Source organism: Mesitornis unicolor, unplaced genomic scaffold (genome assembly GCF_000695765.1).
Source record: "Mesitornis unicolor isolate BGI_N332 unplaced genomic scaffold, ASM69576v1 scaffold11688, whole genome shotgun sequence".
Lineage (NCBI taxonomy): Eukaryota > Metazoa > Chordata > Aves > Mesitornithiformes > Mesitornithidae > Mesitornis > Mesitornis unicolor.
In genome coordinates this window covers 93238-119825 of record NW_010202622.1, presented here as the reverse complement: position 1 = coordinate 119825, position 26588 = coordinate 93238, and the positions used below count along the sequence as shown (strand labels likewise).

At 38.3% G+C, this 26588-nt stretch overlaps 1 protein-coding gene across 1 annotated transcript in view; it reads left to right on the top strand.

The window, feature by feature from the left end:
- ADAM22 (ADAM metallopeptidase domain 22) overlaps positions 1–26588 on the top strand; it is a 111264-nt gene that overhangs the window by 8507 nt on the left and 76169 nt on the right. The gene's annotated exons all lie outside the window — the stretch shown is intronic.

Below are 26588 nucleotides of genomic sequence, written 5' to 3'. Positions count from 1 at the left end.
TCTGCACTACTTCTGAATTATCTGTTAAGTGATATTTATAATGTGCTCTGTGATCAGAACCCCAGCTGAGGCAACAGGATTGTACTTTCACAACCCTGTTTTGCTAAGTCGTTCTTTTCTCCTTTCTAGTCTGTGGTGGAAAAATTGGTATGGTCGTAATAACCAGACTTAAGAAACATTTTATCCCTGATATTGTTGCTTTGTTTCAGAGGTTGATTTTGTTTTCTGAGAGGCAGTTATTCTGCATCTCTGTTTGTGTTAGCACACTTTACTCACATGTGTTTTGTATGAATGGTTTTTGAATGACTTATAGGTGTCTTAATTGAAAAAGTCAGTTCTATAGAGATTTCTGCCAACTAGTTCTGTTTGGGTTAAAAGACAAAGAAAGGTAAGACAAAATATCAAGATTTTACTGATGTATCACTAAACTTATCCTGAGGCCTGGGAGAATGTCTGGGGTAGAGAAGTTAGACCTGTGTAGCATCATCACTACGGGTTCCTGCCTCTTCTTTTTTTTTTTTTTTCCTTCTTTTCAGTTTTGTGTTGAAGAAGTACAGGAATGAAGAATTTTGCCAATATATAAATTGTTTGAATAGTTATTTACCCTCAATGATAAAAGTTGGAACATTAGATTAGACTGAAAAAGCCCTGTAGCATTGAGTTTTCCTCCCACCTTGGTACGTAGAGCGTATCAGCCTTTTGGCTGTATTAAATAGGTTGAGTGCCTGGGTCTTTGGTAAAAGGGCATCTTTCAAGTCCTTTAATAATTTCTGTGCCTTTTCATGGACCTACCCAGTTTATCAGCATCCTTACTGAGTTGTAGACTCAGTACTGCGTTTTGGCAATGTCGTGTATAACAGTAGCACAACCTTCCCATTTCTAATGGAAGCACCTCTCTGTGTAGTTCCAAAGATTTTCCCAAGATTTTTTGTCTTTTTCTTCCTTCTTCCAAGCTTGGAATTGACTGTTTGGTAAATATGAACTATATTCTTTGATCTTACTATGTTCTTTGATCATCACTAGTACTATTCCTGAATTTGTAATCTTGTATAAGAAAAATATCGTGTTACTCTGACAAGAAAATTTTTCCATAAACCTACATTGATTATCAATAAGTCTATTACCTTCCTTTAATTTCTTTTGTATAATGTTCCATTATGCTTAAGACTTCTTTTGGAAAGGGTAAATTGCTTTTGATAACTCCATTACTTTTTAAAAAAATATTATAATTTAGTTTTAGATTAACAAATTTCTGTTATGGCTATTCCTCTATTATTGTAAATAGTTTTTTAATTATTATTATTTAATAGTACGTACTGGTAAAGGCTGTTGAAATAACACATTTGCTATTGACTTCAGTTGGATGGGAATATGGAAAGTTCAAGTGATGCCTGTGAAATGCTTGCAAGTGCTTAGTTGACATTCTGGTTAAAATGAGAACAAAAAAAGGTAATTTGTTTCATTCAGCTATAATTTCCAAGTGTGTCACTGTAAGATGGTCCTAAGCACCTGTGAAAGAATTCCCTTGATGTTTCTGAAACACTACTTACAGCTTAATGTCTAAGAAAAATAACATTCGAAAACATTTATCTGTGTATACAAAATCTGTGCATCACATCCCCTCACAAGATCCTTTCCTAGCCTATTAAAAAAAGTTTCTGAAAAGGTCAGTCCTTTGTTTTCCTCTCAATGGATGTGATAAAGAATATTTTACTCCTTATAGGTAATTGCATTCATTGGTTTCAATATTTGTCAGTTTACAGTAGAGTAATTAAAACATATGGGACCATCAGCACTGAGTAAACTGCCTTTCCTTGGTCTGATTTTTGACACAAAAATAATCATAGAAAATGTATTACTGTGTATTTGTGAGTGTCTGTGTAAGAAGAAAATGATTAATTGTTCTGCAGAGGTATCATTCTATTACTATGATGTTTTTCTTTCTTGATGATATCCCATAGATTACCAGATCACTTAAGAGCTATATATCTTACACACACATATACAGAGATGCCGTATAGGTTCAGATCAGTCATGTGTTATATTTAGCATCTTCTTTTAAGTAAAATGGCTTAAACTCGGGAAAGAATCAAATTGCTTAACATGTTTCAGTGACGATGAATTTATCTTCTTGTAAGTGCTGAGTGTCTCCAAGTGTCAGTGACTTTAAGAGTCAAATGACCTCTAGCCATTATGAAAGAAAAATCAATAATATTTTTGATTTAGCCTTTACAAAGTGACTATGACAGTTGAAGTTCAATTTCTGGATTTACTGCTGGAATGTATATTCTCATATGCTAACATTAGTTTGGGCACCAGAGTTTTCACTTGAATGTTTATATACATTTTATATTACTGCCACTTCTGTAAATAGTACAAAACAAACCATTGACCTTTCCAACTATTTCTATTTTTGGTTATGGTTTAACAGCTAAATAAGATTTGTGTTTACAAAAGCAAGCAATGACCATACAAGTTGGTCTAACAAAAGCGATAATCTTTCTGTCACTTAGATTTGCAAACCATTGTGGCTATACCACTACTGGTGTCCTATGAATCGTTGCATATAAATACTAGTCAGAGTAAGACATATGAAGAGGATAGTAAACCCAAAAAATGTATGAACTGGAATGTGAATAGAAGGTATTTTCTGTACTGTCATTTATAGGGCATCTCCTCCATGAGTCAGCAGCCTTTCTGCTGATACAGTTCCCTTCATATGTCTCTTCTGTGTTGTCCAGCCGCTCTGCCCTGCTTTTCATTTTGTCCTTGAGAACTCCTTTGGGATCGTGACCTTCTGTATTTGTGCATTAAAAATAGCTCTTATAGAAACAGAGGAAGTGCTATGGGCCTTTTAGCTTGAGGTGCAAATACTTTCTGCAGCTAAGCAGTGAAATAAATTCAAATTCCCTTTGCTAGACAAGGAGTCAAATGATGCATGTAGCTAGTAATGAAGATGTGGAGAATGAAAATAGTAGAAATTCTTCAGCTTTCCCGGGGAGTTTTGGAGGACCTAACAGATGACTGAATAACCATTGGCATACTAATGGTCTTTAATTCTGCAAGATCTTTACATGAGGAATAGGTTCTTCAACCCTCTTCTACTCGGGATAGTGGTTCTACTTAAGAAATGTGGTTTTAGTCCGGAGACTGAATCAAGAGGCCGTATAAAACAGCATGTTGTTAACGTATGGACCGTCTTACCCAGTGAATAACAGTGCTGGGCTTATACATACAAACTCTGTTGTATCAAAGCAATGATTTGTATTCATTTGTATTCTTTGCAATATCTATTACAGAGGTAAGCTGCTACCTATGAAGTCTACAGCTGTTTGTTTCTGCGGTTGTGTGAGATTTATGGAACATTTTTTAAATGTGTTTTGCTTGCAAGATTCAATGCTCAGTGGCTGAAAACGGGCTTCTCTCAGTAGACTTTCTGTATGGTGTGTAGTCTTTCTTGTAATTGTTTTCCTTTGATTGGGACCTGCTAGTGGGTAAAACCTCACTTACTAACAGTTGTGTCAACTTACTGCAGAAAGTTTGTTTCCTTGAAGAAAACCACAAACAAAATTTCATTTGAAAGGCTTCACACAGGTGGCTCTGATTCTCCTTCGAGGATCTCCTCCAATCCTCCCTTCCCAACTGTATTAGCATAAGAAATGCACTCATAGTAATGACCCCTCCCTTCTTTCCTCTTCCAAAAAGTCAAATTTTCAAATTCTGGAGCACCAATTAGCAAATGCAGATCTGTTGGGAAACTACTGATCCTGTCTGTGGCCCTCTTTCCCTTTTGTCAGGGGTGCTGTGACCAAGGAAGCCAGATGTGCCACTCACCCGTGGGGTTTGTTTGCCGTCCCACTGGTACTACAGCACCCTGTAGCACCCTGTGCTGAGTCAGACTCATTGCCTTTTGTCAGAGGGTATCTCCTATGGAGATAAAACTGAATTGTAGGCAGGTGTATTAGAGGTTATTTTTGATGGACAAGTATCCTACCAGTATACTTTTCACTTCTTGCATGTAACCCAGTTGACATCCTGTAGATCAGAGTTTTTAGATCAGAGGCTTGACTGTCTCTGGATCCTCTCTTAATTCAACAGCTGGGCTCTTCTGATACTTTCCAGGCCTTCAGACTTTGCAGTCTGTGATTCTGTGTTATTGTGATGCTTCTGTAATGCCCCATCTAATTCCCTGGTTTATTTTTTTTTAAATTATAATCACATTTTCCTTTTAAATAGTCTACTGATTTGAACAAAAATCTGTATGTCTCTGAAATTCTTCAAATACCTATCTGCTTCACATTTAGTTTTAGTTCTTTATTGTCTAAGTTCCACTATGAAATAGTAGATGAATGAAGCAATGAAAGATACCTTATTTATACTGCTTATCAAATAGGGAATTAAAATCTGTGTTATATGGAAATATGGAGCAGTTTATATTGTACCAATATATTAAGAAAATCTTTAATGAAATATACCATTAGATAATCCTAACAGAAACACTGAGGCATGTGGCTGTTTTATAGTATGTTATTGAAACATATGTTATTTTTTTTAAACTCCTTTTCTGTTTCTTTTCAATTGTTTTAACCAAGAGGTATGAAATCTGCTTGCATTACTGTAAAATACTAGTAAATTCATGTAGGCTAGAAAAGATCCCTTTATCAATTGATTGAAGGACTGGTTGTATAGTAACAGTTCTATTTCTTAAAAAAAACAACAACAACCAAACGACAATGTTAGAGAGTATTTATTGTGTGTCCTCATTCTGTTCCATTTACTTTATTTCTGCCATCCCAAAGGAAATAAAATGCTGTCATTTGGTGTGATACACAGTGTGATGAAGGAGAAGAATAATCTTGTACTTTTATTAAAGATGACCTACAAAGAGATATTTCTTCTAAATTGGGCTTCTGCCCTTTTTTGAGATGTAAAAGGTCAATTGAAAAAAAATAAGTTTTTGTTCCTGATCTTTCTTTCCTCCTTTCTCCAAAGAAATAAAACCACATAAAATCCAGTTTTTTAATAGCCAAATTTATTTTTATCCAGTGTTGTTTACCTTATATCAGATCTCCTGATTCTTGCTGAAGAGTCTATTGGGAAGGGTATAAATATACAGGAAGAGCTACAAACGTATGGGATGTATTCATCCCCTGAAGTAAAACCCCTGCTGACGACACACTGAAGATTGGCCTAAATATCAAAGATGTGAGATTTGCTTCAGAAGAACAAAATGAAAGCATTCATGTCCAAAGGGCATCACAGATTTTTAAGTCCCTGGTTGTGTGTTTTCAGATATTCCATAGTGACAGTTCTGAGACTCTAAATCATTGTAGAGATTACTTAATATATAATTTTAAAAGGAAAAATATCACCCTGTCTTTCTGAAGATTGTGAATTTTTGTATCACTTGGTTCTGCCTGAGCCAGAAGAAAAAAGTACATCTTAAAGATTTTCCCTCTACGAAGCAGTTTAGTTAAAGCAAAACTATGCCTTTTCTCACTGTAAATGTGTTACTCATTGTGGCACCCATTCAACCCTCCTTTCACAGCAACAGCCTTGCTGGCGACAGTAAAATAATTGTCTCTCTGCTTGTAATTGCTCTTATAATGAATCATACTTTCCATTTGGTCTGTCAAATTTTGGTAGTAGTCAATGAAATTATGCTGAAAGAAAAGAAAAAATGACTTTGACGTAATGTTTCTATAATGGAGTTATGCATGTTTTCAAAGCAAAGAAGTAAGATAGTTCAGATATATCTTTACTTCCTAAAGAGACAGCTATTTCTAAGTATTACTGAAGGGACAAATAGCTTTTTGTTATGTTGCCATGTGTTTTAGCATCACCTGTTTTTACTTAATCACAAGAAGCAAAGGAGTTCTCCTACTGGCTACAGAGACGGGAATCCATCCAAAGGCGTCAGATTATCAATACATTTCTGCCTGTGTAAAGTGGCCAATTTGATTACGGAGGAAACTTCCTAGAAATTAGCTAAGGAATGAATTTGGTTTATTGTACTTAAATCCAGTAAGTTGCTCATCAGTAAGTGGAAATTACAGAAAAACTGCAAGATCAAGTTGAATATGATACTGTAAAGACACTGCCAAGTCTAGCTAAAGAGATTAATACAAATAAATTTCCAGTGTTAATGAAAAATGGTGGCTGGAGCTTTTCATTTATGTATGCACAGCCTTTCCTTTGGTACAAAGTCAGAGGGTTTCTTTTGTCTTTCTCTTTTTGCAAGAATTGTTAAATCTTACATTACAATGTATGTTCTGGGTGAGCTTGCTGATCTTTAGCCTGTACTTATCCGTAATAATTCTTTGATCTTAATTTCTTTTTTGGTATAAGAGGATGTATTCCTCTTTGGTGGTTTGCCAGAACATCACTGCTAATGGATTTCTGGTGTGCTAGAAATTTTACAATACGAATAGATATAATAATGTTCTGATGGCCTGCAAATACGCGATGTGTTGCCACTTGAATTGGGCAGCTACACTGTATTTATTCTTTGCTCTTCCCTTTGCTTCTTTTCTTGGATAGACTGTGGGAATTTGAAAGATGCAGTTCATTACTTCTTATTTATTTTATGTATTTTGTGGTATGACTTGGATAATTTTGCAGCCAGAAGTCTGAAAGGCTAAGATAATACTAATGAATTTCTGCCATTTCCTTGATAACCAGGTTCTTGCATGTATTTTTATGATCTGTGAAGGTCATTTGAGTTCACCTTCATTTCAGTCGTGCTCTATCTGGACAGCAGAAATGAAGCACTCTAGGTCCAAGCTTATGGGTTTGCTGGCTGATGCTATTTCTGCACTGCCTAGGGCAGGATTCTTTCAGGTGCTAAGGGCCACAAAGATGATCAAAGGGCTGGAGCACTTCCCCTATGGGGACATGCTGAGAGAGTTGGGGTTGCCCAGCCTGGAAAAGAGAAGGCTCTGGGGGGACCTTATTGCAGCCTTCCAGTTCCTGAAGGGGGCCTACAGGAAAACTGGAGAGGGACTGTTTACAAGGGCGTGCAGTGATTGAACAATGGCTTTAAATTGGAAGAGGGTGTATATTAGGAAGAAATTCTTTACTGTGAGGGTCATGAGACACTGTCAGGTTGCCCAGGGAAGTTGCGGATGCCCCCTGCCTGGAAGTGTTCAAGGCCAGGTTGGACAGGACTTTGGGCAACCTGATCTGGTGGTAGGTGTCCCTGTCCATGGCAGAGGGATTGGACTGGATGATCTTTAAGGTCCCTTCCAACTCAAACCGTTCCATGATTCTATGAAAACAGAGCAAAATTTAGGTAGTCCATTGTTATATATTTATCTCTATCATTTTGATAGCGTTTATGTTGGTTCATGCTGTAATGCCAATGGATTAGACCAGTAGAGTTCCACTATTAGTGAATTGTATAATTCAGCTGGAAATAAGTAAAGGCTGTCTAGAGAAATGTGTATTATCTGATAGTTCTTCACAAGAAGCACAATGAATTGTGTTAGTAACTTTAGTAACTTCCTCTGTGCTTTTTTAATATACATGCGTGTGCACACACATACATATGTATATACATATACATAGACATGTACACACACACACACAGAGCAGTATTTCTGCCCTCCCTCTCTCTTTATATATAGGCCTGAGTTTAAGACAAATTAGTTATTGCAGGGCTCCTGTTCCTAATAGCAGCATGGAAAGGCAGTTATTTACAATAGATGTGTCTAGACATTGTCTGAGTGTGCAGACAGTAAAGCAATGTAGGTAATGCAAATTCTGGATTTGGCTTCCCATATGGGAGCTGTACATGAACACCTACCTACCTCCTCTCAGGATTCTTTCAGATTTCTGCTTGCCATTTCAGTCCCACCCTCCACCCCAAATGAGCAGATTGAACAAGAGGCACTTTGGCACTTCAGAGGAATGAGATCTTTACTACTTTTATTTCTTTTTCAGATGAATTCTAAAGGATTGTTGCTATTTTTGGAATCAAATACTCTGCTTTTATTTTGGTTTCAGTTTCTGCGCCTTTGATAATCATGCAGATAATTCCTGAGAACAACTCACATTTCTCATGAAATGAACATGAAAAAAAATGAAGGCAATTACTGCTTCATCCTTGCAAGGCCTGTCATAAGAAAGGATTTGACTTTAACTACATCAGTTTAGGACAGTATGACTGAGATTACTTTTTTTTAATTCTTCCTGCACATCTCTCTGTCATGGAGAAATTAAAGCAGCAACGTGCAGACAACATGCTGATGCTTTCCTTTTTAGGAATAAGGAAAGTATTCAAGTGGACTTCAATGAGTAAAAGATTTTTTTAGAATCTATTAAATTAAATGTATTTTTAGTATATTGAAAGCAACATTAAACTGTTTTCAGAATCATTTGCAGGTCACTGTAAATCACTGTGGACACCATCCCTTCACCCCATGGTGCTGATAACAGGAGTTTCTTCCTACACGCTTTGGGAGAAGGAAGACCACCGTGGTGCTGCCTAATTGACAGTGCAGGACTTGGGGGAGTGGCTGAGGAATAAGCAAGTAATGAGTTGTTCTCCATACTGTTGGTCCTTCAGTATTTCTAGGCAGAAATCTGCTTGTGAATTCAGACAGCTTAAAGATGTATTAATACTCTTGTGTTTTGTCAGCTGTGTCACCCCAGCAGTAAAAGGAGAAGATGGTAATGGAGTTGCACATGGGCTATGGCAAACTAAATTATGCTCCTGTACTTGGACAACTGTTACCTTTCAGTTCTGCTTTGTCCAAACCTAATAGCTAGTTCTCAGTTACGCATTTCATATCTTCCCTATTTAGACTTGTGTATAGAATAGAATAAATGTTATATGTCAAATTTTGCCCTTGGATGAACATTAGTAATTCTGGTTGACTTCCACAGGAGCTGCAGGCAAACATCCTAAAAAAAGAACTTGGCCTTAGATCCAAAATCCATTTTGCTGCATCCTATATTCCAGGAATATGTATCTCCCTGTTTTCTAAGTGCAGCAGTTACCAGTGTTACTAACTAACTCTTTCAGTTGTCCTTGAAAAGCCAAACAGAGGGAGTTAAATGCTGCATGAGACTAAAAGGCCAATGTTTGAGCACCTTTGAGATCTCAGACCCTGAGATCAGCTGCCCCCTAACTAAAGCATTTAGGATTTTGGAAGTGTGCGTGGACAATTAACACCCTAACCAAAGCGGAATGGTTTTTACCACCATCCATCTATAGAAAACTGCTATAGATATGCTTACTGGGATAGTATACATGTTTTGTATAATTTCTAAGCCACATTTTTATGTACTGTTAATATATGATAGCTGTAGTCACATTTTCCCTGGGGTTTCTGCATGTAGCTAACAAACTCTGCTGTGGATTACTGTTGATACTTAAGGGAAGAGGCAGAATACCAAGATGGGGGAGGCACCTCTCAGCCGTCAGCAGCAGAGCTGGTGGAGAAGCATATCCAAAATCAAGAATCCTTTCCCCTCCTCTTGGAGCATACAGCAACCAAAATCTTCCAATTCACTACAAAGGAGCCGTGAGACAAAGGGATTTAAATTGCCAGTGAAAGAGTAGGCCAGAGAAGAGAATAATCAATATGCAGAGAAACCACCTGGAGAAGCTGAAAGGGTGAAGCTGCATTAGGTATTTCTCAACAGACTATGATAATAATTTTATGCTGTTGTAAATGGGTAAAGCAGGATTACCTGCTTCCTGGGAAACTAGGAACGCTGCTGTCAGTAAACTGAAGCTGGAGTACGAAACGCTTCTGTGTTTCTACAAGCTTCCTCATTTAATGGGGAATTCCCACTACCTGGTGTAGGACTCGGACCAAATTTGCCACTCCAGTTGAGGGCCCAGAGTAGTTGGCTGCGGAATTTGCATTTCAGGCACAGAGATTGTTTAGTACCTATAGCAAATCAAAAGCTTTCCAAAAGCCCAGTGTTGAAAGCATCTTCCTGGGATGTGAGAAACCTGATTTGAGGGTTCTTCTGAAAGTAGGGATTTTTAAAACAGGTCTGCTGCCTTGTTTCCTTAGGTGTCTGTTATTGTGTGAGAGTTGGTCCTGGCTAGATGCTGAACTGAGATGCAGAAATGCTTCAATACAGAAATGCTTCACTAATCTGTGGCAGCTGTTCAGGAATTAAGCTGGTGTCTGAAGAGGAACAGGAATTTGCTGGTATGGTGACTAAGAAAAGTTGCATTAAATTAGAGGGTGTGAACAGAAAAACTCCTGTTTATGAATTGCTATTTTTTCCTTCTTTGCTTTTTCTTACAGACGCTTCAGATATGCGTTGAAATAATTGTTATTATTCAAATTGTGACCCTGTTCAGTAATTTGCAAATAAGTGGTCATATTCCCAATTTGTATAATGAATGGGTAATGAGATTATTTTAGTATAATACCAGTGTTGGCTTTAGCAATGTGCATGAATGCCACACTTTGTACTTTCATTGACCCTTGGTGTAATAATCAATGACATATTAAGGATTGTCTCAGGACAATTTGTCTGTTAACAAGTGTTTTTAGACAGAGTTTGTTTTTCTGGTAAGGATCCATAGAAGCCCTCTCTCTTTAATGCAAGATTAAGGGGTTCTGTCCAGTCCCCTTATTATTAAGGTTGTAAGGGGTTTTTTAACTGCAAAATGATTTTTATAAGGTTTTTAAAAACAAAAATATTTTAAATGCAGAAATTAGATATGATAAAAACAGCATTAAAATAACACCAACACCTCCAAAGTGTCAAGCTGAACATTCAATAAGAAACCAGGAGTTTTATCCACTTTTGAAAAATGTCATCTTTGTTTTTCAGCCCGTGCTAAGTTCAGAATGAACAGGGTCTTACGATTTTCAGCTGATTCTTCCCTTGTTCTTTGTGGAGGTTTGGATGCCAAAATATCACACAGCTTTTGATCTCTTTCAGCATTAGCATACCTGTGCTGCAGAGGAGGCAGCTGATGTTGCTGTGTTGATATTTTCGTCGTCTTTCTCACGCTGGTATTGGTAAATCTCAGAGAGCTTAGAAAATGGTTGCTTAATTTTTCTGTCTTTGCTGTAGCTTGGTGCAAGCATTTACCTGTCACTACTATTGCTTCCTTTATTGCATCCTATCCCTATATTGCTTTCATTGATTGAATTTTTCATTATTCAAATCTTTTTTTGAGAGAATCCATCCTTGTTGCTCTCCTGGTATTACTCTGAGCTTGGCTGTTTTGCTGTTAACCCAGACACTGTTTTCTGCTTGTCAGCAGTCACATGTTACTCTTCTCAGTGCATAAACATCAACTTGTCATCTTAGCAGCAGCCCCAGCATTTTAATCCTCACCACCCTCTCTTGAATTGGCCCGCAGTCTTTGTCAGGAGCTTGGTGTTGATGGTGGGCGTTTCTTCCTTCAGTGGTCTTGGGTTCATTTAGAGTTATTTTTTTATGTTTTCGAAATGTTTGAACACACTTCTTGTTGATCCACAGGTTGTTTTGTTATGCCTTTACCATATGTGGTATTGCCTATACAGGTTTTACCTATTACTGTATACCTGAGAGAAGGACTGCCTATCCCATGTTGAATTTTGAGCTATGTGGACAACCGGCTATATTTTAAACAGGGTAACCCCTCCTGCCTGCTTTTTTTTTTTTTTTCCCTTCCCTCCTTTCTTCCTTGAGAATAAACATTCACAGACACCATTTTATATAGTATCTAAAACCAGTTTGCAGCTAATCTTCAGAAAGAAGTTTTGGACTAAAATTAATGTATGTATGATTGAGCTTCTTTTGCGGTATGAAGCAGTCTTGTAATTCTGCTGTGTATGTAGCTTTTACATGAAGATTGCTCTTTCTATGTTGTGAAGCTAAGTGCTGCTACTTTTTAAACAGAAGATTGTTAAGTACTTCCAGTACTTCAGTGTTTGAGCTGGCTTGGTAGCCCACCCACCCTGCATGTCTAGCAATTGTGTGCAGCTGAAGGAAAAGCAAAGGTGATCCAGCAGCCAGAAAAACCCCAGGGGCTGGGTAGTCTCCTGCTCTACAATGTGCTTCACTTACAGTCTTGGGCAAATCACTTTGTTCCACTGTTACTCAGCTCCTATCTGTCAAGCAGGATAATAGGCGATCTGTAATGTGAAAGGGTATTGTGGGCTTTAACATATTAAAGAGTGTAAGGTGCTCACCTAATAGGTAAGCTCAGATCATGGGGGTTAAATGCAGAACTTCCAAACCCGAAAGCTTTAGCTATATATATCCCAGGACCTACAGTGGTAGTAATTTGCTGTGAGAGTGCTGCACAGAGACTTGTAATATGCACCCTAAGGAATGAGCTTTCTTCAGATACTTTGATGGTGAAAATGGGTGGGCATATGTCAAAGGTAGCTACTAAATTGAAATGAAAACAGGAGAAGGTTGTGATGTCTTGCATGCTGAAACAATCCGTGAGAGAAGCGCTGTGGCTTTCAGCTTACTGCTTTTCCCATTTTCCCTTGGCGGGTTAGAGCTATTTTTAAACTTGGTATCTTTTAAATAATGCATAAGTTAACAATAGAGACTTGTAGTACTGGAAAAAACCACAAATGAGCTTAAAAAACCCCAGAAAATCCTACCCAGACTGTTTCCAGGAGGGTCTCTGGGAGGAACAGAGCACATCTGCCTGTTGATTTTCCAGATGTCTTTCGCGAAATTCCTTTTCTAGAGCAAATCTCCTGTATTTGAACGGAGATTTTTCATTTACAAAGTGCCTTCCCAATCAAAACAACTAAATAAATGCTATGCTAAGAGAGGTGCATCACTTTGCAGGCAGTATGTTTTGAGACAGCACAACCCAATCTGGCAGTGCAAGTACCTCAGCACCTTGGCATATCAGGAGAAGGAGTGTCAGGAAAACCCTTCTGCTCGGCAATTGTATGCGTGAATGGTTCAGCTGAACTCTGCAACTGCAACTGATCTTGTTTTTCAAGCTGTGCCAGATCTGTGGTCCTTGTGTTCCATGGCTGTCCTGTGCACAGGTGGCCAAGCCACTGCAGCTCGTGTGTGCGTGTGGGCATACAGGACCTGAAGCACTAAATGGCTGCCCCAGGAAGGATGGCTAAACTGGGGTGGTTATGCCCAAATGGCCTTTGCAGTGTGTTTCCAGTGGCCACGCTTTGTCTCTGTAGCTGGCGCATAGCCATGGAGAAGGATCAAGAGAAAGTGGTGACTGGGAACATTGTCATTGCCAGACCAATTTATCTGGCCCTGATTGCTCTGAGAAAAAAAAAAGAGGTTGCAAGGACTGAGCCACTGGGCAGATTAATTATGCTGGCAGCTTGCAGCTTTGTAACCTCTCTGCTGATGAGGACAGTGTAAGCCACAGGAGCCTGCACTTGTGCAAGAGCCATGCCAAGCAGGCAGAACCTGCAGAACTGATTTTGGTGGTTCTTACGCCTTAACCTCAAAGTGGTGCTGGGACTGAGCTGGAGGACTGCAGCCACTCTGCTCTGCTCTGCTTAGTGAATTCACTGGCAGTGAATTTAGAGATGGAGCAGGACTCTGAAATTAAGAATATATGAGGGGATTTGGGTCTGCTGCATCTTTCATGTAATCTAGATCTTGTTTTGCTAATGAGACTGCTAACTGAAGGAAAGGGAAAATGTCTGTTTCCAGTAATTTCTGTTTGCCTTTATTTCCTGAAAAGTGAACTCTAGTGATCTTAAGAGGAAAAGAGGGAGAAGCACAGAGTATTTAAGGATCCAGTATCAATCATGTAATTTTATTCCCTTTCACTTGTGTAAAATGCTTTTATACAATCATGTAGACAATAATAAATATTCTTGTGGGTCGAAAGATACAACATTTTTTCCAAGTACATTTGGAAATAATTTGTACTGTGGTTGTCTGAAAAAATTACAGTTCTGTGCTGGTTTTCAGACACATTATTTTAATACTTTGTGGGATATTTTGGGCAAAATGGTTAGCTAATTGGAAATGTTTCATTGTAAGAATTCTCTTTTCTATCTTTCTTTAAATTTCTAAGTATCTGTAATATAGAAGATGTTTACTATTGATTGTCTTCAGAAGAGAAAAGCTACTAATGGATGTCTGTTCTTAAGACATGAATGTGTTAGAGGATTTAAAGAAATAAAAGGTCTACTAGTATGTTAGCCATAGTTCAGTAACTGACACAAGAGATAGAAATAATTATCAGCCTGATACCCACACAGGAAATGCTTTTAAGAATAATACTTGTAACACCTTTTTGTGTCACTGCATTGAATTTTTAACAGGCTTTTGGGACTGTTGATTGAAAATGGTGAAAATTTGTGATACCTGCTTGTTTTACAAAATTTAAACATAAAGTGATGTGTGTAGTACATGTAGTTTTTTCATGATTATTGCACATGGTTTAGTGTCAATGGGAGAACTGTAAGAATTTTAGGATTAATCTGGGCAGAAAGTTGGAAAATACATTCTTGGTTTACATATTAACAATGGGGAATAAGAGATTTAGTGAGAAATCGGTGTGTCAATTACAGTGTGCTTTGTAGAGATTGGAAGAAGAGATTGATTTGACTTCATCCTGCAAAACACATAGTACTCTACTTTTGTAGTACTGCATGTATGCATCTCCTTTGACTATTTACCTATATATACTACTGCGCGTGCATGGGCACTTCAGTCAGTGTAGAGAGGTTTTGCTTTTTGCAGTCTCACAGGGTGCATATGTGTCTTGTCTTTCCTTATGTTACAGGTCTAAGGACATAAAAGGTGGTGCATGCTTCCCACTGCACTTCTCATCCAGCTTTGGCAGAGGACCATATTTTAGGATGCCCATATGGTCTGCAGCTGTTTCCAGAACCTCTATTTGCCCTTCTCTGATACTGACCCTTTTCACGTTGAAGTTTTTCTGGGAGTTGCAGTCCTTTTCTCTGTCTTCAAGCTTGTCACTACAGGTGAAGTGATCCACAACCATCTTCTGGCCTCTGCCCTAGAGGCATATACAGAAGTGACACTCCAGTTTGGCTCTTCCAGTTTGCCTGTCTTCAGGTGGAGCACTAAAAAGTTGTTTAGGTGAACTGCATTTCCAGGCCATCTGTTATTTTTAAGATTTTATTCATTTTCTGACCCAGAAAGGTGCTTTAGACCAAAGCCTTAAGTTTTGCCTGAGAAGTACTTGCCATCAGTCTCTAGTCCCAGAGTGCAGGACTGTGCATGAAAGCTAGAAGAGCATGGATCCCTTCATGCTCAGGGAGGTAGTGATAAGTTAAGGGATAATGGTTTTAAACTAAGAAAGGGTAGATTTAGATTAGATATTACACACCCTTTCTGTATATACATAGACTGTCTTGTATAGCCATTCCTTCTGTGTTTGTGACACATGGTTAAATAAGTTAATTATTTTAATTTAGATTAAAATAAAACCTACTCTCTATTTGTTTTTTTAATTGAAAGCATTCAGGTTCTTGAAGATCATGAAGTTGCAGATCCGCCTCAGAGTGGCCAGCTCTGGTCAGGTTATGGTAGAAATCTTCTTCCATCTGTAAGACAAATGTTTTAAAGTCTCAGTAATTTCCGCTGAAATTCTGTCTAACTTTTTTTTGGAATCGAGTGAACTGTGTTATAAACTTCTACAATAGGCTTGCCAGTGATAACCCATGTTCTCATCAAAAGCAAAATAAATAATTGCTGTAAAGATAAGATGATTTTCTACTAGAAAAATTATATATATGTTTGCCAAAATCTTATCTAATTTATCTGCTTTTCTGATAAAGCCGACACAAAAAAGAAGTCTGGGATTATTTTTTGGCAATAGTTTCTCTTTTTTTTATTGATGGATAAGAAATAGTAACAGAGGGAGGAAAAGAAAACAAGAACATTCTTTAAAAATTTTGTAAAAGCTTTTGAAGTCATGGCTTAAAAAAAACAATGTAATTTAGAAGACTTTAAACTTTTTTTTTTCAAATTTTGAATTAACAAACAGGTGTATATTTGTGCTTCTTATTCTTTTGTTTATATTCTTTTTCTGCAAGCTTTCCTTTTTCTCCCTGGAAGAAATACTTGCATTCTGTATGTCATTCATTATCTGGTGTGTTGCTATTACCCAGTCACTGACTTTTCTTCTGTCCATAGTGTAGAGTTCATAGCTGCACACTTCTGAAAAACTTGAATTTGAGACAAGAGTGTTATTGTGCTTTTGGAAATGATATTTTGCAAGTCTGGGATAGTAACTCATGATTTTTTTCCATGTCCTTTTATAAACCCATATCAATAGTACAGCTAAAATACGTATTTGTATCCTGAGTAAACTGCTGAGGCTGAAGTGGCCAAGTAGCAAAGAATAATTTCTTATTTTGAATTGTTTTCGAATGCTTTACAACAAGTTGCTCATTCAGGAATGATGAGTAAGAGTCTATTTTGGTGTATTTCTCTTATTTAAGTATCTTTGAAGATTAAAAAAGGAATTGCTTGGAGGAGAACACTGATTTGGAAAAAAAATGTTAATACACTCTCTCTTATTAGACTAAGAGGTCTGACATTTGTGTGTGGAATTACTACTAGGGAATGGAAACTGTCTTGATAAAAGTGTAAAGCATGTGGGCTATTTATGGTCCATTTATGGCATAACAAAATAGAACTTTCTAAGCTTTCACTGTATGGTACTTTTTTGTGCTTTAAAATACATTGGGAAATGAAGAGATTTCGGGGGTACAAAATTATGATACTTAAAAATACGTCCTAGACAGAACTGTATCAACACAGTGTGGGCAAAAGCCTTTAAAGACTTGGACTGTGTTCAGACAGGGAAAGGGAGGATGATGATCAGATAGCCTAGGAGGCTTCCTTTGGCGTCAGGACGTACCTGGGTCAGGGTGGTGCTGGGAGGAGCCAGTAATGGGGTGACCCCTGGGACACTTATAGCAGCAGTGGGCAAACCTGTTCTTTTGCAATTTTAGTCTATTGGTGGTGCTACACCTCTACCACCTTTTGGAGGTGACAGCACTATAGTACAAATAATATTTAGTTCTTCCTCCATCATTTCTGTGGAGTGTGAGGCTGGGGTTCTGCCTTGCTGCTGAAGGAGCAATTCCCATGCTCTACTGCACACCAGTGCTTTTGAGTAGCAAATCTAAGTCTACATTTTCTGAATATGTGTCAACTTCCATTTCATTTTCTGTGAATGAAGCTAATGCACATACATGGATTCAAGAGTGTGTACCCATCTATGCTCATGGACCCATTCTTAAAACCTGAAATTAAGCTGGCAGGAGTGGTGTCTCATCTCAGAGGGTTTAGTTCTTTCAAAGGCTGAATGCCCTTGACTCCCATTCACTGAAGTGGAACCTGGGCACCTTCACTTTGTGTGTGCTCAGATTGTGAGGACTGAAGTACGAACTTTATGTCTCAGAAAAATATCATCATCCTGTGTATAAATAAAATTTCTCTAGCAGCTTGCAATAACTGGAATAGCACTTCTTCAGCTCCTGCTTTTCTCTTGCCTGAAAATGTTTCCTATCTTCACCTTGTCCTTAATGTGTGCTTCCTGCTGATACTACATATTAATTCTGCAAATGCATTATTTAACTCTAAAGAGCGTTGTAGGCTGTGAGCTGTTAAAAAGTGAAACAGTGTATGAAAGGATGCTTGAGCTAAGGGAGAACACATCTACTCTATTTTTAATTTGTTTAAATGTTAATTTTAAACTATTTGTTTATATGGATTAAAACTTTGTAGAGAATGTATCATTGCATTTCAGGAGTGCTAGTGTTTCTGATGTTGAGTTCTATTCAAGGACGTTTTAAACTCAAATATTTCAATACAAAATATAAAAACACACATATTTGGATAGTTTCTGTGTTATTTTTCATGCATTCCTCAATGAAAAGCTGCAGAGTATGTTGTACCAAAATTAAATGAGCTTTGCAAAGCTGGAGTTCTCCATGAGAAATTTGTCTGTAGTGCAGATATTGTGCACCTCAATGAAGAGAAAGCCAGTTGTATTTAGGAAAGGGTTGTGTTCTATTAAATTTTGTTTCCCTTTAAAATATTTAATAAGAAAATGTAAGATAGTTCTGTAGATTTTAATGAAGACAGGCATTCAGTGTTTGAGTTTGCATTACCTGTCCCCAAACACCGGTAGCTATATGCCAAATCAATTAGCTTGTAAGGAAATATGCATCAATGTATGTCTCTGTGAATTAAGGAAGAGCTATATTTTTTTTCTGACTTTCATTTTAATACTCATCCAAATATTAAGGTAGAGTGCTGCAGATTTCAGTCATATCAGCAGTGTTTAGGAGATGTACTGAAACTATTCCTGTGAAAAAAACCCAACATTACAGGATTGATTAATTGTAAGTATCATTGTAAATATGTCTATCTACTTTTGTGAGGGGAATAAGTAGTCTTGGTGTGTGTATATAAGAATATCTATCTATCTATCTATCTCTGTAGGTCTTCTGACTTAAAAACCATTAGCATCCTTGGATGTTGGTTAGCTTCAATTTATAGTTCAGCTCAGCATTCAATTCCGTGATATTATGTGGAGCTTTTGGAAGGCTTTTTCTTGTTCTGCAAGTTACATTAGCCTCCCTGATGATTCCTCATCAAATGCATTACACTGTAGAACTGGAGTCTTAAATCCAGTTTTTATTATAAGTAACACATGACATGTTGGAAGGATTATTTTTAGAAACATAAATAATTTAAAGTATTGAGCAAGATTCTAGAAATATGTAGTAATGAGAAAAATAAGGATATCCTTTTACATCTTGTACTGAAGAGGAGAATAAAGTCTTCAACATGTGCTTACCAGTGTGAGCTGTGAGTATAAACAGTGGTCCCAGTTATCTAAATTAACATTTGCAAAACCAAATAATACAATGTTCCTTAAGAACTAGTAAGCACTGTTGTGAGAGACTCTTGAACCTCCCACTGAGGCACTGGTTTGTATTCCTGGGGCTGTTCCCCTACCTGATTTTCAGGCATGCTGAACAGAGACACCTAAATTAGTGGGCTGATCTCCCAGGATCTCTGCAGCCAGCAGGGAGAGGTGAGCTCCTACAGAGTGTGGTCAGGGCAGGAGGCTGATGTCTCACCTTCCTGAGCAACTGCTTGCTCTCTGCACTGATGGTGAAGAGAGGGTTCCCATAGGGACCAGCCACCCGGTTGGGTGTACCATTTCCCCGTGGCTCAGCAGAGTGAAGGAGAGGGTTGATTTCTTTGTCTATTTAGAAAGTCCTTCTATATCTTTCCTCAGCTGCAGAGGTTCCTCTAGGACACCAGGTTAGCTCAGGCTGAGGACAGCTGAGGAGCTGGAGCAGTTCTCTTGTTAAATTGTAAGCACATCACTGAGATGCCAAGCAAAGATGACAGGAGATTTGAAAGTAGGTTTCTTGTATAAATGCTTGGTCAAATTCAAACTCATCATTCACTGAACAAAAATTTTAGTTAGAGCCAGCTCCACCCTCAGATGCAGATGGGAGCTGGAACAATCTGTGGGACTGTGTCCCTGGTTGATGGCATAGCTCTGCAGACTCCATCAGCTGGCTGTGTTTTGCATCTCAGTTCTAGATGGGTAAGTAGACCCTCAGGGGGGCAAAAGGACAGGAGTACAAGAGGGACGGTGGCACTCAGAAGTGATGCTGAGCTCTTTATTCTCTGTCCTTTGCCTAGCAACAGTGGCACTTCTGGCTCTCGGATTCCTTGTGATGAAGTGCTGTTTGGAAGGAGCCATTCAGGGTAACCGAGGGAAACGCTCTGGGAGGGAATATGTTGCAGTGGGTGCAGTTCTTTTGTTCTTTCAAGGCTTTCTACCACACTGCTATATAGCATTTAAAAGGGTCTGCACCTTTAGATGTTCATTTTCTTTATGAACAAGCATCTGGCTTTGCAGTTGCTTTGTGAAAATTAACTCTAAACAGACTTACTTTTTCATCTCACTTATATTCAGCTTTTTGGAGAGACATTGACTTGAAGTCCTTTGGAGGAAAACAAGGCATATGCCAGAATGGCAGGGTATGTTCCTGCTCACTTTACCGTCTGCTAGAGTTGCTTTCACACTTGCATCTTTTAACTCCTCCTGCAAGATGCACTTTGCACTGTCACTGTAGTGCTTTGCTGTGCTATGTTTAAAATGTAACTGTTCAATGCCAGATAGCTGCCAAATTGCAAAGCATACCATTCTTTGAGTCCTATAGAGCTTAGATGGCAGGTGACCTACAGAAAATATGACAATCCTAGAAAAAAACCCCTGGAACAAGTAAGTGACCTCTGAATGAAGAGGTTAGGCCTTTGCAAACTGATAGCTGGAGTCGGCGCACTCAAGTATGAAGATCCCTTTTCATCCTGAAGAGAATACTTCAGTGTAAAAATCGGTAAGATTAATAGATAATAATAAATAAGGAACTTCTTATAAATCTAGTCTCATTTTATAAATGGGTATGTAATGTTTCTATCTATAGGCACATCATGGCTGAAAGATGAGAGACTACAGGAAAAGATAAAATAGTCATAAGGATTTGCATTATGACAAAAAGTAGATTTTGGCACCATAAGCTCCCTTCAGAGAAATTGTCATGGCACATGTTCTGGAGGTGTAAGGAGGTAATGATTCAAATTTAAGACCTTCTGGGAAGTTTGCAATGCACTTGGGCCAAAGAATGGTCTGCTTTGGCCCTGCTAGTTTTTACATCCTGGGATACGTATCTTCTGAAATTTAAACCATTGCTCAGGTGGCAGCATGAGAAGTTGCAGGTGGTTTATATTTGATCATAGCTGAATAAAATATGTCAAATTCTGAAAGTGTCAGCACATTAGACATGTCAGTAGGCACGCAGGAGAAAGGAATTTGGTTTGTGTTTTTGTCAAGAGAGAGAACATGTAGTCTGGTACTTTCTAATTGTAAGAATTTTGAGCTAGAATTCTCTAACCAGACAATTCTGCAAGCAAGGCAATGGATTGATCCTGATTTAGGAGAGGATGGAAATGAAAGATGAGAGTAAAGGGATAGAAAATAGTGTGGTAAAGAAGCAAGAGAAGACAAATAAGCAAATTGGATGTATAATGCATAGTGTGTTGCTGACAGATGCCTCCCAGGAATGTAAAATACATCCTATATAAATTTGTATGGATATATAGCATATAAAAGATATCTCTCTCCTGATATACATATGTCTATAAAGAAATGGATGGTAACAGCAGAGCATCAGAGAACTTCTGTCAATGTTATATGAGTGAACAAGATACAAAACTTTAAGATTTTGTTTGTAACTTTTTTTTACCAATCAATGCACCACATTAGGTGGACATATGAGAGATGTTAGGAATGGATTTAATCCATGTACCCTTTTTTATTATTTAAAAAACAGCCATAGTTATGTCACCTATCAGTGTAGCAGTTTAGTAATCTTTGAGAAAGTGTGTGAAGATGGGGAGTTTTGTACATAAAGGAGCGAAGCTCATGTTGGGATAGGAGGGATATGATGCGTATGATAAGAAAAGGTGGAAATATTAAAACCCTGCAGGTGTTTTGCTGTAGGACTGTCAGTATGAGTTGAATCATAGTCCTATCCATGCAGCAGCAGACAGAGAACTGTCAAAGCTGCAGTTTCAGAAATGGATCTCCCTGGTCTGTACAGTTACAGATGTGGAACAATCTCTGCAAAGGATGCAGCTAGCAGAGTGCTGGCCGCTGTCGCTGTACGCTGTAGAGTACGTGATGTTGACATGAACCATGTAATTAAAAGCACTCCTGTGCTGATATGTGGAAAGTAGTTTGCAGCCTATAAGCATAAATATATTTTCTTTCAGAGTTTCAAGAAATTACTTTGGGTAGATACGGTGAAAAGGGACTTGGCTACAAGTTTCAAGCAAACAGTTTATTTGAACTACACTTGCAGATTCAATATGCCACTATTGCATGTTTTACAGATACAATGGAAGAATGCACTATTACAATTTAAAAGCAAGAATACACTGTTACAACCACAAGAGATTCATGAAATACACTATTATAACCCAAAAGTGAGCTCAGAATTACACGTGTGTTAGTCAATTGCTTGGAGTTACAAACTTAAAGCATGCTGTATATTCACTCATCCCTCCAGGTAGTGGCCCTCAATCCCAGGGAGGTTACCTTGGCCAGAGGCCTGATCAAGGGGGAAAAGGCTCGTCACAGGCCAGCTGTATAGTTGGAGAAGCAACTCCCAATTCCCAGCCCAAATCTTAGGGTTTTTATTCCCTGATTTATGTGATGGGTAGGTAGGAATATGCCTGAGTGGATTATACCAACTGGGATGTTTATCTTTGGTGGTGTTTCCCCTTATCTTTCTATATTTATCCATGGATGAAGTTCACTTCTGTATGCTCTACTTTTTACTTCTCTTTTGCTGACCTGGTTGTCTGGGTTGTCTGGGTCAGCTGAAACTGAAACCCTCCATCTACTCTTTATCTTACTTCTTCAGACAACTGAATGGTGGTTTGACTGGGACTCAGGACATACTATTTTTTGAGGTATTTCAAGGCTCAACTCAGGTTTCAATTCTTTGAACGATGGAGCACTGCCCTGTATAGCCTAGGGCTTACTGGACATCTCAGGGCTGAGCTATCTACACAGCTCCCCATGAGCCATCTCTGCAGAGATGGGGCCTCAAGGTGAACCAAGGCTGAGTCACTTTACAACTCCATCTTAGTTGCCTGTGTGTACTAGATACTACTGAAACTTGTTTATGAACTATGAGCCAGATGATCCAAATAATAGAAAGGTATTTTAAAATACCAAATTACTGTTTTCATTTTACCCTAAGAAGTAGTGACAGCAATTAAACACAAGAGAAACGAAACTGCATCGTACCAATGGTCTACCTGTCCAGGCACTGGCGATGGGAGATGCTGTGAAAGAGCACACGAGCTGGGCCACTTTCTCGGTCCATTCTACTCCCCTCCCCAGCATCTGTGGCTGTTTTGATTAAAGATACCAGAAGGCAATTCCCTGCATATGCCTTTTGGTTTCTGTTTATGAACCCACTGTCCATGACTTCAGTCCCTTTCTGGGATACCTTCTGATACTGTCTGCCTGTACAGCCTCTTGTGGCGACATGTTGCAGAGACTCACAACTTGCTGTGATGTAGTGCTTTCTTTGGTCTGTTTTATGTTGGTCTTCTAATTTCAAGTACTTCCTTATTTTACTAATGTGGAATTAAGTGAATAACAGTGTTGCATGAATTCTGTCTATGGCCCACATGATATTGTAAACCTCTGTCATATTCCTACACCCTCACCCCATCCTTTCTTCTCCAAACTGAAGAGCCTTTTGAGTTTAGAGAGGATGATTTACTGGCAGGTAACACACAGGGAGGCAAAGTAACCTGCTGGGTCATCAGCAGTGCCAGAACCGTCTGGCAGCCAGCCAGACCTGACTAGGAACAGCATTAGAAATGGATTTTTTTTGTCTCTCTGAAGCTAGCTGTTCTCTTGCAGTTGTATATGCTAAATGAAGATTGATGATTGTACGTTTGAGGAGCTGTGATAATTCCTTGGACCATGGTTAAGTGATTAGTGTTGTCTCAGAGTCTGGCTCCTGAGGATTTGGTGGATGGGGAACTCTTGTCTTTCCACTCTCCATTCATTTTTAAGATGGTCCATAAATTTTATTTCACAAAGCTTTGTGTCATTTGTCGTCTGCAGATGTTCTGTGAGATTTTCCTGGTAATGCAGACTGCTTTTTCAAGCGACTCCGTTCCTTGTCTCCCTTAATTGTGCATATGGATTTCTTAGAATGGTTTCGGACTAAAACCCTGGCTCACCCACAAATGCAGTGTGAGACTTTTGACTTCTGATCCACACAATGTCCTGTGCTATTAAAATGGACCTTCTGTATCCAAAGAGAGAGATTACAGTGCTTCAGCAAGTACCTGTAATTTCAGTTTCTTGCTCTTTAATTTCCCTGATATTACAGATACTTTTCCCATCATGACTCATTTTTCCTTAGTCTCTTTACCAATAACAGGCTTTTTTCAATGTTTTTGTAGTTTCAAGGCCATTTCTATTTTCTTGAAATTCTAGCAGATTATCTCCATCAGAATAGTTTCTAGAAATTAAATAATTCCTACATTTAAGGTTTACAATCTTTTGAATTAAAGCTATTTTCAGGTATACCCTCTTCTAAAGTTCACATGCTTTGAGAACAAAAATAAAAGTAGTGGTAACCATTTTTTCTGATCTTATTTCTGAAACATCTCAGCTGCTTGAACAGTTGATGCATTCATTAGACTAACATTAAAAACAAACTTCTCCATTATTTTTTCAATCCATATATGCTAATACTCTAGTTATATAAAAATGCACACTGTTTAGAAGAAATTATTATTCTTCGTGATTACTACATAAAAAATTCTTGGGGCATGAACAGTATTTCAAACTTCAGGATGAAATGCAAGTTCTAACAGCAGATAACCATGAACGTAAGGGGTGATCGTCCAAAGTGTGTATAAGAGAAATGACAGCACAGCAGGGGAAAACTTTGCTGTCATTAGGGATGCACATTTTAGGATGGATATATTCAGTTTTAGTGCCAAATTGTAAATGTAACCTTGAAGAGATACTGACTCCTTTGCAGGTCTTCCTTGACATCATGCAGAAGCGAGAAGCAGCAGCATGGCAATGCTGGTTGGTAAGGAGGGAAGATGGGCTGCGGAATGGGGGAGGAGTAGGAATGTAGCCAGGAAGAGGGGACCTGAGGACAGGGAAGGTGGGTATGGTGATGGAGAGTTTGGAAGGAGATGATGAAACAAGCAGGAGCTGGGGCAGATAATAATTTGCCCCTTTTGTATTCCTATTTTATGCAGGCTAAGGTTTCTTCTTGTTTTATTTCTGTAATCAGATGCTATTTGTTGCTGAAGGAAGGTACTCTGGGAGTGAAGCAAGGCTGTGCTGGCAATGAGGAGGTTTGCTGGATGCTTGGGACCAGCTCTGAAGAGCTGCAAGAGCTCCTGTGTTGTTCTGACTGCAACACAGGGCACGACACATCTGAAATGTGTTACGATGAAAAGTGTGTTGTATTTCTACAATATATGGCTCTGTGAAGTTTCAGACTGGGCACCCAAAACAAACAGATACTTTGCAGCTTTCTAGTATTGAGGAAAATGCTAACTTCTGATCTCCTGAGAGGAAGTATGTAAAGGTCTCAGTATTTGTAGATCGGAAATACTTCGAGAGAGCATCATGGAAATGCCCATGAACACAGGAATAATTCGTATATTTGCTCCAGTGAAAAATGTTGTATACAGTAACTAAAACTTGGAGTCAAATCTTGAAGGAAGCTACCAAATAAAAATATGTAGTGACCTCTGTTCACTAAAAGATATAGATGTCCTATGAAATGTGTATGTGCTCGTATTTAATAGCATGAAGTCATGTCGAAGCCACGCTGAGATGGCTGATACTTTATAACACTTAAGCATTTAATTTTGCAGTTTTTCTCTTTTAATATAGTGGTTTGGGGCAATACACAAATATGAACAAAGAGTTGGTTGAAATGTGCTTGAAATCACAAGAGAATGTACTTGTGAAGTGATTTTCCATACAATATAAAACCCCTTGACTGTCGGAGGAGGGATATTAAAAACTAGAATTAGACCATACTGGTAGATTTGTGCAGGCATATGTGTAGCCTATGCCTCTCGTGTGCTTGCCTCCTCCCTGTATTATTAATTTACCTTGTTCTCAAATACTAAAATTAACTATGTTTATCCTGACTTTAAAGTAACAAGCATATGAACAGAATGGCATTGAGGAAGCTACTTTGTAGTAGTGGTATGAACATGGTCTAAAAATATCTGCTCATTTTAATAGGACTCCTTCTGAAATTCATGTAGGAAAAAGAAATAATTGAAGATATGCTGGTGTAAATTATTCATCAGCAAAAGCAGGGTGAAGTTTTATTGACACTTGCATTGCCATCAGTACTGTAAGAAAAACTAGGTAAGGAGCAGAGTAAGTGAACCTTGCCCAGACTGCTTTCAACTCTGGCTGTGAAAACAGAAGTTTAGAGCTAAAAAAATCCTATTTCATCTTTTTGCCTGACAAGAGTCTCGCAAACAGCTGCTGTCTACTCTTTATGCTTGTTAAAGTCTCTGGTTTATCATGATGGCATCTTGAGTAGCAGTGTCTCCCTTTGGATACTGGGAGGAATCTCTGGAGGGGCGTTCAGCTTCCTTGCTAGGATCATAGATTAAATCTCCTTGTTGTCTGAAAGAGAAGACTGTAATCACCTTCCCTCCAAAACCAGCAGGATGAATTCACTGCTGTATTGAATTTGTGCCCCTTGCAGTGCTTGTACCACAAAATGCTTTATTTTTTTTCATTATATATCATATCAGACGTTATTTACCAGTTTAAATATCTGTATAAAGCATTGTTAATATTGATGCAGGAATTACTAACAGTAATTTCATTATATATTAATAGCAGTAAAAAGTAAATCTGAAATTGTTATTTCAGAGCTGCTTTAGGTTTGCCTTATTCTTGCTTTGTTGAGGTAGGGACCTATATTCAGATTTCATCAAAATACAGTGAAAAGAAATGTGTGGCGATACGAGACAGTAAATGATTAGTTTGTAAGTGTCTCTCTCTCCCT